The sequence below is a fragment of the Oncorhynchus keta genome, chromosome 4 (assembly GCF_023373465.1).
Source record: "Oncorhynchus keta strain PuntledgeMale-10-30-2019 chromosome 4, Oket_V2, whole genome shotgun sequence".
In the NCBI taxonomy this organism is placed as follows: domain Eukaryota; kingdom Metazoa; phylum Chordata; class Actinopteri; order Salmoniformes; family Salmonidae; genus Oncorhynchus; species Oncorhynchus keta.
This window is the reverse complement of record NC_068424.1, coordinates 51,368,076-51,382,663: the sequence shown is the minus strand read 5'-3', so window position 1 is coordinate 51,382,663 and position 14,588 is coordinate 51,368,076.

The window sequence follows — 14,588 nt, the reverse complement described above, 5'->3', positions numbered from 1 at the left end:
CTCTGTCCCAAGACTAAGCCTAGTCACACTACTATTACAAATGTTCACATATATTGAAAATAAAATAAGAACATTAGCACCCCTCTCTGTATTGTTTCAGGATTGTTAAAGTCAAATATTCAAAACCATGTGGAAATATCGTCAAATCAAAAGTAACGTTTTAAAAAGAGAGTAAACAGAGTAAAAGAGAGTAAAAGCCTTATAAGTAACATTTGTAGAGTAATAGGCTAAGTGATGCATGCTTCTGGGTTAGGTTTTGTATATGCAAACTGGTACACTACACACAAACAATAAATTGCTGTGTCAACTGAGAAACACACCTAATCTAGGCTACATGCCTCCATTTATTTTTATTTAACCTTTATTTAACTAGTCAAGTCATTGCATACATCATATGGAACACAGTGTGAAGAGAGAACATTATTTGCTACTTCATAAAAAAAAGTTTGATTGCTTGTTTGATAGCTGCATACTTTATTAGTTAGCCTACTCATTCAGCTCCATGGAGTCAATAAAGTGAAGCAACTGTACCTCTGATAGCCGTGCGTACCTCCACCCAATAGCCGTTCCATTGCCTTCATTGGGCTGCCATCGTGTGGAAATCTTTTGAACGACAGAAACTCAATTTTAGTTCGTTCATTTTTAGGCTCCTCGAATATCCGCCAAGCATATTATAAAATGATGTCGACACAGTCCAAACATTGTGATTTGTGTGCTCTCAAACGGTTGGGTTTATGGCTCCATTAGATGTACCTAATTTTGTAGTGTTTGGTCTCGTGTTGAAACACAATCTCATACTCAATTCGTACAAAAAGTATGGCTTAATTCGTGTGAAAATACACATATTTTGTTGTGCGACTTAATTCGTAGGAAAAGACAACAAAAACATCACAGGAAAATACATTTTTTGGAAGCAAACTTCGGAAAAATATTTTGAAAGTTATTGGAGCAATGCATTTTGGGCAATGGTGTTCTACGCTGCCTTTTTTGTGTCCCGCATTGTTAAATGTTTAAAAAAAACGTGTTAACAATCAACCAGGTTGTCAACGAAATATATAATACTAGCCTTACGATGTTGTTGTTTTTATACATTTATTTGTATTAATGCCAATGCTGTTTTCTATGCTTGCTTTTGCTTAATAGTTTGGGATACTGATGCTACATTTTCATGATGGGAAATTAATGAATAATGCGGGAAACAGAAGAGGTGTAAATTCCCCTGGTGCAAATGCATGGTATTTGGACAATGACCAATGAAGTAATATCAATGCAGTTAAACAGGTTATATAAGCCCTAGTTAGAGTCCCTGTTGCAGCTTTCACTTTCTTCTGCTACGTTGGTGGCAGAATTGGGATCACATCCAGCTCACGTGATCTGGTGGTGGGAAGCATTCTGTTTTTCAACATTGTGTTGGGTATAAATACATTTATATATCTATTGAACAATGGTTACGCAACAATGGGTGTGACAGATAGTAGTCACTACAGGTGTGATCAAGCCTTCCATCAAAGTTGCCTAAATCTGAATGGAAAGTGCCATGCCCTGACCAGTTATTCAGAAGAAAATCCCCTGTGGCTGTCTAATTTACCAGTGTGGAACCAAAACAAACACATTCAACACATTTATAAACTACCTGTTTAAGTTTTATTACAACCATGGTGTTCTTTTGTTACTGAAGCTCACATGTCAAATAACCTGACAATGATCCAGATCATATGGGTAGACAAATCATTTAAGTGTGTTATGCAGCAGAACACAACTATCATTTTTTCAGGATGCAATCCAGTAACATGAATATCTGTTTATCCATCCTGTTTTGATCTAATGACATGGATGTAGAATTTTCTACAGGCTAGAATTGAGGCCCCTGTTGGTTTTCATTGGCAAAGACTGAATTCAAGTTAGGGGTTATATGTCGGACTCTCTTATACCACTTTGCCTAACATATTATACCCCAGATGTTGTAAATAAACACATTTTTAAGGTTCTATAACTTGTATCATTATTATAGGGTTGTGAAACCCATACCCGAATTGCTTCAGACTGAGCATTTCTCACCATTTATTTACCTAGTGCAATTTCCATTTTAGAACAGGTACTGTCCATTTATTTAAAGTAGTGTGTTGATTAAGTATTGCTTTCTTCAGTGGAAATACAGAATATGTATGAAAATGGCAAATATACCAAAAGCTAAATCAAGCAGAGATTCAAGCAGAGATTTAACCATGTTAATCCTTACTGAAACATAGAAACAACACACACTTAACTAGTTAAAGATAATGAATACATGACAACTAGACACAAATATTTAAACAAACAAAAATATCATACAATGTCAAGTCGAGTTGGCTACAGTACAAACAAAGTGAGTGTGTGTATATTTTTGTAAGTGTTTGTGTGGGAGTGTGTATTATTTGGATTATTTTATTATGTATTATTTTGTCTTTTTTTTCTCTTCTTTTTTTCTTGGGCCTCTATAACTATATCTATTGTTTGTTTTTTTGTGTGTGATTTGGATTCATCCCCCCTACCACACGGAACCCCACTAATCCTACCGACGGAAACGCACGAGGTGGCTAACAGACCTCCATCCTATGCTAGGTTTAAAAAAAAATATATATTTTACCTTTACAGGCAAGTCAGTTAAGAACAAATTCTTATTTTCAATGACGGCCTAGGAACAGTGGGTTAACTGCCTGTTCAGGGGCAGAACAACAGATTTGTACCTTATCAGCTCGGGGGGTTTGACCTCGCAACCTTCCGGTTACTAGTCCAACGCTCTAACCACTAGGCTACGCTGCCGCCCCTTGCTACCGCCGTGACCCCAAACAACCTCTCTACTCACTGGACCCTTTTGATCACTCGACTAAGCATGCCTCTCCTTAATGTCAATATGCCTTGTCCATTGCTGTTCTGGTTCATGTTTATTGGCTTATTTCACTGTAGAGCCTCTAGTCCTGCTCACTATACCTTATCCAACCTATTAGTTCCACCACCCACACATGTGATGACATCTCCTGGTTTCAATGATGTTTCTATAGACAATATCTCTCTCTTCATCACTCAATATCTAGGTTTACCTCCACTGTATTCACATCCTACCATACCTTTGTCTGTACATTATGCCTTGAAGCTATTTTATCGCCCCCACAAACCTCCTTTTACTCTCTGTTCCAGACGTTCTAGACGACCAATTCTTATTGCCTTTAGCCGTACCCTTATCCTACTCCTCCTCTGTTCCTCTGGCGATGTAGAGGTGAATCCAGGCCCTGCAGTACCTAGCTCCACTCCTATTCCCCAGGCGCTCTCTTTTGATGACTTCTGTAACCGTAATAGCCTTGGTTTCATGCATGTTAACATTAGAAGCCTCCTCCCTAAGTTTGTTCTATTCACTGCTTTAGGACACTCTGCCAACCCGGATGTTCCAGCTGTGTCTGAATCCTGGTTTAGGAAGACCACCAAAAATTCTGAAATTTTAATCCCAAACTACAACATTTTCAGACAAGATAGAACTGCCAAAGGGGGCGGTTTTGCAATCTACTGCAAAGATAGCCTGCAGAGTTCTGTCCTACTATCCAGGTCTGTACCCAAACAATTTGAACTTCTACTTTTAAAAATCCACCTCTCTAAAAACAAGTCTCTCACCGTTGCCGCCTGCTATAGACTACCCTCTTCTCCCAGCTGTGCTCTGGACACCATATGTGAACTGATTGCCCCCCATCTATCTTCAGAGCTCGTGCTGCTAGGCGACCTAAACTGGAACATGCTTAACACCCCAGCCATCCTACAATCTAAGCTTGATGCCCTCAATCTCACACAAATGATCAATGAACCTACCAGGTACCTCCCCAAAGCCTTAAACACGGGCACCCTCATAGATATCATCCTAACCAACTTGCCCTCTAAATACACCTCTGCTGTCTTCAACCAAGATCTCAGCGATCACTGCCTCATTGCCTGCATCCGTAATGGGTCAGCGGTCAAACGACCTCCACTTATCACTGTCAAACACTCCCTGAAACACTTCAGCGAGCAGGCCTTTCTAATCGACCTGGTCGGGGTATCCTGGAAGGATATTGATCTCATCCCATCAGTAGAGGATGCCTGAATATGTTTTTAAAATGCCTTCCTAACCATCTTAAATAAGCATGCCCCATTCAAGAAATTTAGAACCAGGAACAGATATAGCCCTTGGTTCTCCCCAGACCTGACTGCCCTTAACCAACACAAAAACATCCTATGGCGTTCTGCATTAGCATCGAAAAGCCCCTGTGATATGCAGCTGTTCAGGGAAGCTAGAAACCATTATACACAGGCAGTTAGAAGAGCCAAGGCTAGCTTTTTCAAGCAGAAATTGGCTTCCTGCAACACTAACTCAAAAAAGTTCTGGGACACTGTAAAGTCCATGGAGAATAAGAACTCCTCCTCCCAGCTGCCCACTGCACTGATGATAAATCCACCATAATTGAGAATTTCAATAAGCATTTTTCTACGGCTGGCCATGCTTTCTACCTGGCTACACCTACCCCGGGCAACAGCACTGCACCTCCCACAGCAACTCACCCAAGCCTTCCCCATTTCTCCTTTTCCCAAATCCGTTCAGCTGATGTTCTGAAAGAGCTGCAAAATCTGGACCCCTACAAATCAGCCGGGCTAGACAATCTGGACCCTTTCTTTCGAAAATTATCTGCCAAAATTGTTGCCACCCCTATTACTAGCCTGTTCAACCTCTCTTTCGTGTCGTCTGAGATTCCCAAAGATTGGAAAGCAGCTGCGGTCATCCCCCTCTTCAAAGGGGGGGACACGCTTGACCCAAACTGTTACAGACCTATATCTATCCTACCATGCCTTTCTAAGGTCTTCGAAAGCCAAGTCAACAACCAGATTACCGACCATTTCGAATCGCACCATACCTTCTCTGCTATGCAATCTGGTTTCAGAGTTGGTCATGGGTGCACCTCAGCCACGCTCAAAGTCCTAAACGATATCTTAACCGCCATCGATAAGAAACATTACTGTGCAGCCGTATTCATTGATCTGGCCAAGGCTTTCGACTCTGTCAATCAACACATCCTCATCGGCAGACTCGACAGCCTTGGTTTCTCAAACGACTGCCTCGCCTGGTTCACCAACTACTTCTCTGATAGAGTTCAGTGTGTCAAATCGGAGGGCCTGCTGTCCGGAACTCTGGCAGTCTCTATGGGGGTGCCACAGGGTTCAATTATTGGACTGTGTCGTTGTTTGTGTCGAACTGCTTTGCTTTATCTTGTCCAGGTCGCAATTGTAAATGAGAACTTGTTCTCAACTTGCCTACCTGGTTAAATAAAGGTGAAATAAATAAAAAATATTTTAAAAATCATTTCCCATCATAAACATGTATCCCCATTCCCCAATCAAATACCTTCATCGATACCACAAAGAAATATATATATGTCTTTTTTTCTCCAATTTTTCCTCCTCCAAAGATGCAGGAAATATGAGATTGCAAGACCCTTTGGATTAATAAGACCAATATTGGACACATTTATCTAAAGAAAAATATAGAAATTGTTGAATTCATTTGACACATAATGACATATTTGGCACAACGGTTAATTGAATTAGTCCATTATTTTTTTGCAAATAAATACATATTATTCAATTGATTAATTGACAATACACTTTATTGATGAGTTTCGGTAATTTTACAGAAATGTTCCTCTGCAAACACATGAATTAACATTTTAGCCGACTCGACAACCAAGGTTATAGACCGAGATTAGACGATGAGTGTAGATCCACACGGGGGCGATAGAGTCAAGCAGACGGATCTCACCATTATGAACAGCCCGCGGTTTTGTGACCAGAATTGTAATTATATTTCCAATGGTGTGACAATGTCATATATATTTATATAATGTGCAAACCACAAATTGACATCTGTGCCTCAGAAGAAGAGAAGACGTCAGATCGGACATAATTCGATTTGGTGACACATAAGCAGCAGCAGGGGCAGCAGTAGGCCTGCTCTCAGTGTTCTGTAATAATTAACTCCTGGGTTAGATGACAGAAAATACTCATGAATTCATTACAGCCATTGTTAAATGAAGTGTTCCTGTAAAAAAAAAAAAAATCTGACTTTTCCATAATTGATGCAGTTGATACTGAACAAAATTATAAACGCAACATACACCAATATCAAAAATGTTACTGTTACAGTTCATATAAAGAAATCAGTCAATTGAAATAAATTCATTAGGCCCTAATCTATGGATTTCACATGATTGGGAATACAGATATCTCCTCTTCAATGGCTGTGTGAAGTTGCTGGATATTGGCGGGAACTGGAGCAGGCTGTCGTACACGTCGATCCAGAACATCCCAACCAAGCTTAATGGGTGATATGTCTGGTGAGTGCACAGGCCATGGAAGAACTGGGCAATTTTCAGCTTCCAGGAATTGTGTACAGATCCTTGCGACATGGGGCTGTGCATTATCATGCTGAAACATGAGGTGATGTCGGCGGGATCTCTGTTCATTCAAATTGCCTCAATAAAATGCAATTGTGTTCTTTGTTCTCTGTATCTCATGCCTGCCCAAACCATAACCCCACCACCACCATGGGAAACTGTCTTCACAACGTTAACCTCAGCAAACCGCTCGCCCACACAACACCGTGTACGTGGTCTGTGGTTGTGAGGCCAGTTGGAGGAATTCTCTAAAACAGCATTGGAGGCAGCTTACGGTAAAGACATTAACATTCAATTCTTTGCCAACAGTTCTGGTGGACATTCCTGCAGTTCACAGGAATGTGTTGACATTTCTGTTCAGTGTCTTTAGATAGTTGCGCCGATTCGGTTTCCGGATTATGATGCATTTACAGTACATGACACTACAACATTCTATGGTAGCCATGTTAGCGGCCATTTAACATTACATGGGGGATATTTAAATATTGCCTTGTAACTGTAGCCTATGTCTAGAATTATAAACTGGGTGGTTCAAGCCCTGAATGCTGATTGGCTGACATAACCGTATACCATGGGTCTAATTACTTTGGCAGCGAGTTTATAATAGTAATAAGGCACCTCAGGGGTTTGTGGTATATGACCAAAATACCACGGCTAAGGGCTGTATCCAGGCACTCGGCATTGCGTCGTGCATAAGAACAGCCCTTAGCAGTGGTATATTGGCCATATACCACACCCTCTCGGGCCTTATTGCTTAATTAGAATACTATTGTCTAACTATATGGCTCTGTCATATTGTGACCTTATTGGCAGGGTAACAGTGGAATTTGTATCAGTAAGAGGATTCTATGTATCACTGATTGTGGTGTCATAAATTAACATGATGGCATCAACATTATAATCAACCCTTAACCCTCTAAATACAGACAGACCCTGTCAAAATCTTCTACACCTTGAAGAAACTACTTCAGATATGAACTTCTAGACTAACTGTTGGTGACTTTGAAATTCAAGATCAATAGCCCAAAACTAGGCACAGATTCAGACTGAGGCTAAGAAGCTTGCAAAGATAAGAAATTGGAGACTGGCTAAGAGACCGGTTAAGCATTTCTCTACAGCTGGCCATGCTTTCCACCTGGCTACCCCAACCCAGGCCAACATCTCTGCACCCCCTGCAGCAACTGGCCCAAGCCCCCCCGCCGCTTCTCCTTCACCCAAATCCAGACAGCTGATGTTCTCATAGAGCTGCAAATTCTGGATCCCTACAAATCAGCTGGGCCAAACAATCTTCCTAAAATGATCCGCCGCCATTGTTGCCACCCCTATTACTAATCTGTTCAACCTCTCTTACGTATCATCTGAGATTCCTAAAGGTTGGAAAGAGGCCGCGGTCATCCCCATCTTCAAAGGGGGAGACACTCTAGACCCAAACTGTTACAGACCTATATCCATCCTACCCTGCCTTTCTAAAGTCTTCGAAAATCAAGCGAACAAACAGATCACCGACCATTTCGACTCCCACCGTACCTTCTGCGCTATGCAATCTGGTTTCCTGCACCTCAACCACGCTCAAGGTCCTAAACGATATCATAACCGCCATCGATTAAAAGACAGTACTGTGCAGCCGTCTTCATCGACCTGGCCAAGGCTTTCGACTCGGTCAATCACTGCAAACTCAACAGCCTTGGTTTCTCAAACGACTGCCTCGCCTGGTTCACTAACTACTTCTCAGAAAGAGTTCAGTGTGTCAAATCGGAGGGCCTGTTGTCCGGACCTCTGGCAGTCTATGGGGGTGCCACATGGTTCAAATCTCGGGCCGACTCTTTTCTCTGTATATATCAATGATGTCGCTCTTGCTGCTGGTGATTCTTTGATTCACCTCTACGCTGTCAACACAATTATGTATACATCTAGCCCTTCTTTAGACACCGTGTTAACAAACCTCCAAACGAGCTTCAATGCCATACAACACTCCTTCCGTGGCCTCCAACTGCTCTTAAATGCTAGTCAAATTAAATGCATGCTCTTCAACCAATCGCTGCCAGCACCTGCCCGCCAGACTAGCATCACTACTCTGGACGGTTCTGATTTAGAATATGTGGACAACTATAAATACCTAGGTGTCTGGTTAGACTGTAAACTCTCCTTCGAGACTCTTATTAAGCATCTCCAATCCAAAATTAAATCTAGAATCGGCTTCCTATTTCGCAAAGCCTCCTTCACTCATGCTGCCAAACGTACCCTCGTAAAACTGACTATCCTACCGATCCTTGACTTCGGAGAGGATTTACAAAATAGCCTCCAACACTCTACTCAGCAAATTGGATGCAGTCTGTCACAGTGCCATCTGTTTTGTCACCAAAGCCTCATATACTACCCACCACTGCGACCTGTATGCTCTCATTGGATGGCCCTCGCTGCTAATTCGTTACCAAACCTACTGGCTCCAGGTCATCTATAAGTCTTTGCTAGGTAAAGCTCTGCCTTATCTTAGCTCACTGGTCACCATAGCAACACCCACCCGTAGCACACACCCCCGCCGGTATATTTCACTGGTCATCCCCAAAGGCAACACCTCCTTTGGCCGCCTTTCCTTCCAGTTCTCTGCTGCCAATGACTGGAACAAATTGCAAAAATCACTGAAGTTGGAGACTTATATCTTCCTCACTAACTTTAAGCATTAGCTGTCAGAGCAGCTTACCGATCGCTGCAGCTGTACACAGCCCATCTGTAAATAGCCCATCCAACCAACTACCTTCCTCATCCCCATATTTGTTCTTGTTTTTCTGCTCTTTTGCACACCAGCATTTCTACTTGCACATCCTCATCTGCACATCTATCACGCCAGTGTTAATTGCTAAATTGTAATTACGCCACTATGGCCTATTTATTGCCTTACCTCCTTTACACACACTGTATATATATATTTCTATTGTGTTATTGACTGTACATTTGTTTATCCCATGTGTAACTCTGTGTTGTTTGTGTCGCACTGCTTTGCTTTATCGTCGCCAGGACACAGTTGTAAATGAGAACTTGTTCTCAACTGGCCTATCTGGTTAAATGAAGGTTAAATACACTTTTAAATAAATAAGCTACAGGTTAAGCAACTAGCCGAAGCTCAAGAAGAGGACATAGCACGTCAAATAAGCCACAGGAACTGGCTGACTGGGAGAAAGTGGTACATGCACTGGTAAATGAACTGGCGCAGGCTAAGGATGAGTGTCGGAAATGGGTACCGAATGTTGCAGTTCTAAACGGACTGTTAACAAAGGCTAAGATGAAGAAAGTAGAAGAGATATATCTACAGACTTTGGCGTAGTATATGAAACACTGGGAGAGACGCACACCGGCTGAGAAACAGAAGTAAGCATAGAAGGGGCATAGCTAAAGCAGAAGTTGGATGCAATTGGAAAGAGATGAGAGGAAATAATACAACTGTCGCTGTGCTGGCAAGCTGTTTTAATAAGGGATTTGGACCCAGAGCAGTGTGAGTATTACCTGAGGCCTGTAAATGCTATTCCTGGATGGCCCATAGTACCTGAACCTCTGGCTCACCCCACATGGGCCAAAGGTGTCCAGGAAGAGGACTAGGGATTCCAGATCTGTGAGATGCCAGGATAGCTCACTTTCAGAGAGAACCTCTTGTCTAGGCCCAGCTCATACATTTAGGCCTATATGTTTAGATGTAAAATAAACATAAAATGTATTGAAGCTATGTACTGAATTATCCTTGTTTCATTATAATCACTTGATTTCTACCAGCGTGTTAAATGTGCAACCAGAGGGAAATAAACTCTAGACCACCTTTCCTCTACACATGGAGACATGTACAAGGATCTCCCTCGCCCTCCATTTGCCAAATCTGACCATAATTCTATCCTCCTGTTTCCTGCTTACAAGCAAAAACTAAAGCAGGAAGCACCAGTGACTCGGTCAATAAGAAAGTGGTCAGATTAAGCAGATGCTAAGCTACAGGACTGTTTTGCTAGCACAGTCTGGAAAATGTTCCGGGATTCTTCCGGTGACATTGAGGAGTACACCACATCAGTCACTGGCTTCATCAATAAGTGCATCGATGACATCTTCCCACAGTGACTGTACATACTGTGGCAAAGAAGGGGGTTGAGTGATAAATGGCAGATATGTGAGAGCAGAACTAATAAGCGGGCTCTGCCCGATCACTAAAATGGCCACCCCGATCAGAACTACAGATCACAAAATGGTCAACTGCCAAAACTACAAGTCCCAGGAGCAAGGGGAACCCTCAGAAGCTGGAGCCGACCCACAGATAAAGGGTCAAGAAAAACCAGGAAGGGAGAGAGAGAGGGCTGGAAGGATCTATGAACAATAGAGAAAGAGACAATAGAGATTGGCTGGATTTACAGTGTATGAGCTGGACTGTTTTGGACTTACCTGTTGGTGTTTAGACCTGGACCTACCGAGAACCTGATTTGTGTACCGAACCCTGCTATCCTTGACCTCGCCTACGGCCTGGGTGGACCAGGACGGAGAAACAAACACACAGGTACTGTCCTGTTCGAAAGAACTCTCATTCTGGGGTGATTTGTGACACCCACTTCATTTGTGACAAACACTCCTAACCTTGAAGAGGTTTGCCACAGTACATACCCCAACCAGAAGCCATGGATTACAGGCAACATCCACACGGAGCTAAAGGGTAGAGCTGCCGCTTTCAAGGAGCGGGACTTCTAACCCAGAAGCGTATAAGAAATCCCACTGTGCCCTCCGACGAACCATCAAACAGTCAAAGCATCAATGTAGGACTAAGATTGAATCGCACTATAACGGCTCTGATGCTCGTCGGATGTGGCAGGGCTTGCAAACCATTACAGACTACAAAGGGAAGCAGCGAACTGCCCAGTGACATGAGCCTACCAGACAAGCTAAATTACTTCTATGCTCGCTTCAAGGCAAGTAACACTGAAGTATGCATGAGAGCATCAGCTGTTCGGGATGACTGTGTGATCACGCTCTCCGTAGCCGATGTGAGTAAGGCCTTTAAACGGGTCAATGGTCACAAGGCTGCAGGGCCAGACGGATTACCAGGGTGTATACTCCGAGCATGCACTGACCAACTGGCAAGTGTCTTCACTGACATTTTCAACCTGTCCCTGACTGAGTCTGTAATACCAACATGTTTCAAGCAGACCACCATAGTCCCTGTCCCCAAGAGCACTAAGGTAACCTGCCTAAATGACTACCGACCCGTAGCACTCACATCTGTAGCCATGAAGGGCTTTGAAAGGCTGGTTATGGCTCACATCAACACCATTATCCCAGAAACCCTAGACCCACCCCAATTTGCATACTGCCCCAACAGTTCCACAGATGATGCAATCTCTATTGCACTGCACACTGTTCTTTCCCACCTGGACAAAAGGAACACCTATGTGAGAATGCTATTCATTGACTACAGCTAAGCGTTCAACACCATAGTGCCCTCAAAGCTCATCAATAAGCTAAGGACCCTGGGTCTAAACACCTCCCTCTGCAACTGGATCCTAGACTTCCTGATGGGCCGCACCCAGGTGGTAAGTGCAGGTAACAACACATCCGCCAAGCTGATCCTCAACACGGGGGCCCCTCAGGAGTGATTGCTCAGTCCCCTCCTGTACTCCATGCTCACTCATGACTGCATGGCCAGGCACGTCTCAAACACCCTTGTCAAGTTTTCCAATGACACAACAGTGGTATGCCCGATCACCAACAATGGCGAGACTGACATCCTCCCTATAGGCTGAGACCTGGCCATGAGGTGCCAGGACAACAACCTCTCCCTCAACATGATCAAGACTAAGGAGATGATTGTGGACTACAGGAAAAGGAAGACCGAGCACACCCTCATTCTCATCGACGGGCTGCGGTGGAGCAGGTTGAGATCTTCAAGTTCCTTGGTGTCACATCATCAACAAATGATCATGGTCCAAACACACTAAGACAGTTGTGAAGAGGGCACGAGAAAGCCTATTTCCCATCAGGAGACTGAAAAGATTTGGCATGGGACAGCTTCCAACCGAAAGGCACAACAGAGGGTAGTGTGTACGGCCCAGTACATCACTGGAGCCAAGCTTCCTGCCATCCAGGACCTCTATATCAGGAGGTGTCAGAGGAAGGCCCTAAAAATTGTCAAAGACTCCAGCCACCTTAGTCATGGACTGTTCTCTCTGCTACCGCACAGCAAGTGGTACCAGAGTGCCAAGTTTAGGTCCAAAAGGCTTGTTAACAGCTTCTACCCCAAAGCCATAAGACTCCTGAACAGATAATCAAAGGGCTACCCAGACCTCTCTTTTACGTTGCTGCTACTCTCGGTTGATTATCTATGCATACAGTGAGGGGAAAAATAATTTGATCCCCTGCTGATTTGGTACATTTTCCCAATGACAAAGAAATTATCAGTCTATAATTTTAATGGGAGGTTTATTTGAACAGTGAAAGACAGAATGACAACAAAATAAAACCAGAAAAATGAGGGAAATAACTATTTGACCCTCTGCAAAACATGACTTAGTACTTGGTTGCAAAACCCTTGTTGGCAATCACAGAGGTCAGACGTTTCTTGTTGTTGGCCCCCAGGTTTGCACACATCTCAGGAGGGATTTTGTCCCACTCCTCTTTGCAGATCTTCTCCAAGTCATTAAAGTTTCGAGGCTGACATTGGGCAACTCAAACCTTCAGCTCCCTCCACAGATTTTCTATGGGATTAAGGTCTGGAGACTGGCTAGGACACTCCAGGACCTTAATGTGCTTCTTCTTGAGCCACTCCTTTGTTGCCTTGGCTGTGTGTTTTGGGTCATTTTCAATGCCCTGGCTGAGGGAAGGAGGTTCTCAACCAAGATTTGACGGTACATGGCCCCGTCCATCGTCCCTTTGATGCTGTGAAGTTGTCCTGTCCCCTTAGCAGAAAAACACCCCTAAAGCATAATGTTTCCACCTCCAAGTTTGACGGTGGGGATGGTGTTCTTGGGGTCAATAGGCAGCATTCCTCCTCCTCCAAACACGGAGAGTTAAGTTGATGCCAAAGAGCTCCATTTTGGTCTCTTCTGACCACAACACTTTCACCCAGTTGTCCTCTGAATCATTCAGATGTTCATTGACAAACTTCAGATGGGCATGTATATGTGCTTTCTTGAGCAGGAGGACCTTGTGGGCGCTGCAGGATTTCAGTCATTCACGGCGTAGTGTGTTACCAATTGTTTTCTTGGTGACTATGGTCCCAGCTGCCTTGAGATCATTGACAAGATCCTCCCGTGTAGTTCTGGGCTGATTCCTCGCCGTTCTCATGATCAATGCAACTCCAAGAGGTGAGATCTTGCATGGAGCCCCAGGCTGAGGGAGATGGACAGTTATTTTGTGTTTCTTCCATTTGCGAATAATCGCACCAACTGTTGTCACCTTCTCACCAAGCTGCTTGGCGATGATCTTGTAGCCCATTCCAGCCTTGAGCTCGAGAGCTCTTTGGTCTTGGCCACAATGGAGAGTTTGGAATCTGATTGATTGATTTGCTTCTGTGGACAGGTGTCTTTTATACAGGTAACAAGCTGAGATTAGGAGCACTCCCTTTAAGAATGTGCTCCTAATCTCAGCTCGTTAACTGTATAAAAGACACCTGAGAGCCAGAAATCTTTCTGATTGAGAGGGGGTCAAATACTTATTTCCCTAATTAAAATGCAAATAAATTTACAACATTCTTGCCATGTGTTTTTCTGGATTTTGTTGTTTTTCTGTCTCGCACTGTTCAAATAAACCTACCATTAAAATTATAGACTGATCATTTCTTTGTCAGTGGGCAAACGTACAAAATCAGCAGAGGATCAAATACTTTTCCCCCCTCACTGTAGTCACCTTAACACTACCTACATGTACATATTACCTCGACTAACCGGTGCCCCCACACATTATTTCTGTACCGGTACTGCCTGTATATAGCCTTGCTATTGTTATTTTACTGCTGCTGTTAAATTATTTTTTACTTTTACTTCCTATTTTTTACTTAACACTTTTTTTCTTAAAACATTGTTGGTTAAACGTGCTTGTAAATAAGTATTTCACTGTAAGGTTTACACCTGTTGTATTCGGCGCATGTGACAAATAACATTTGATTTCAATACAATTCTC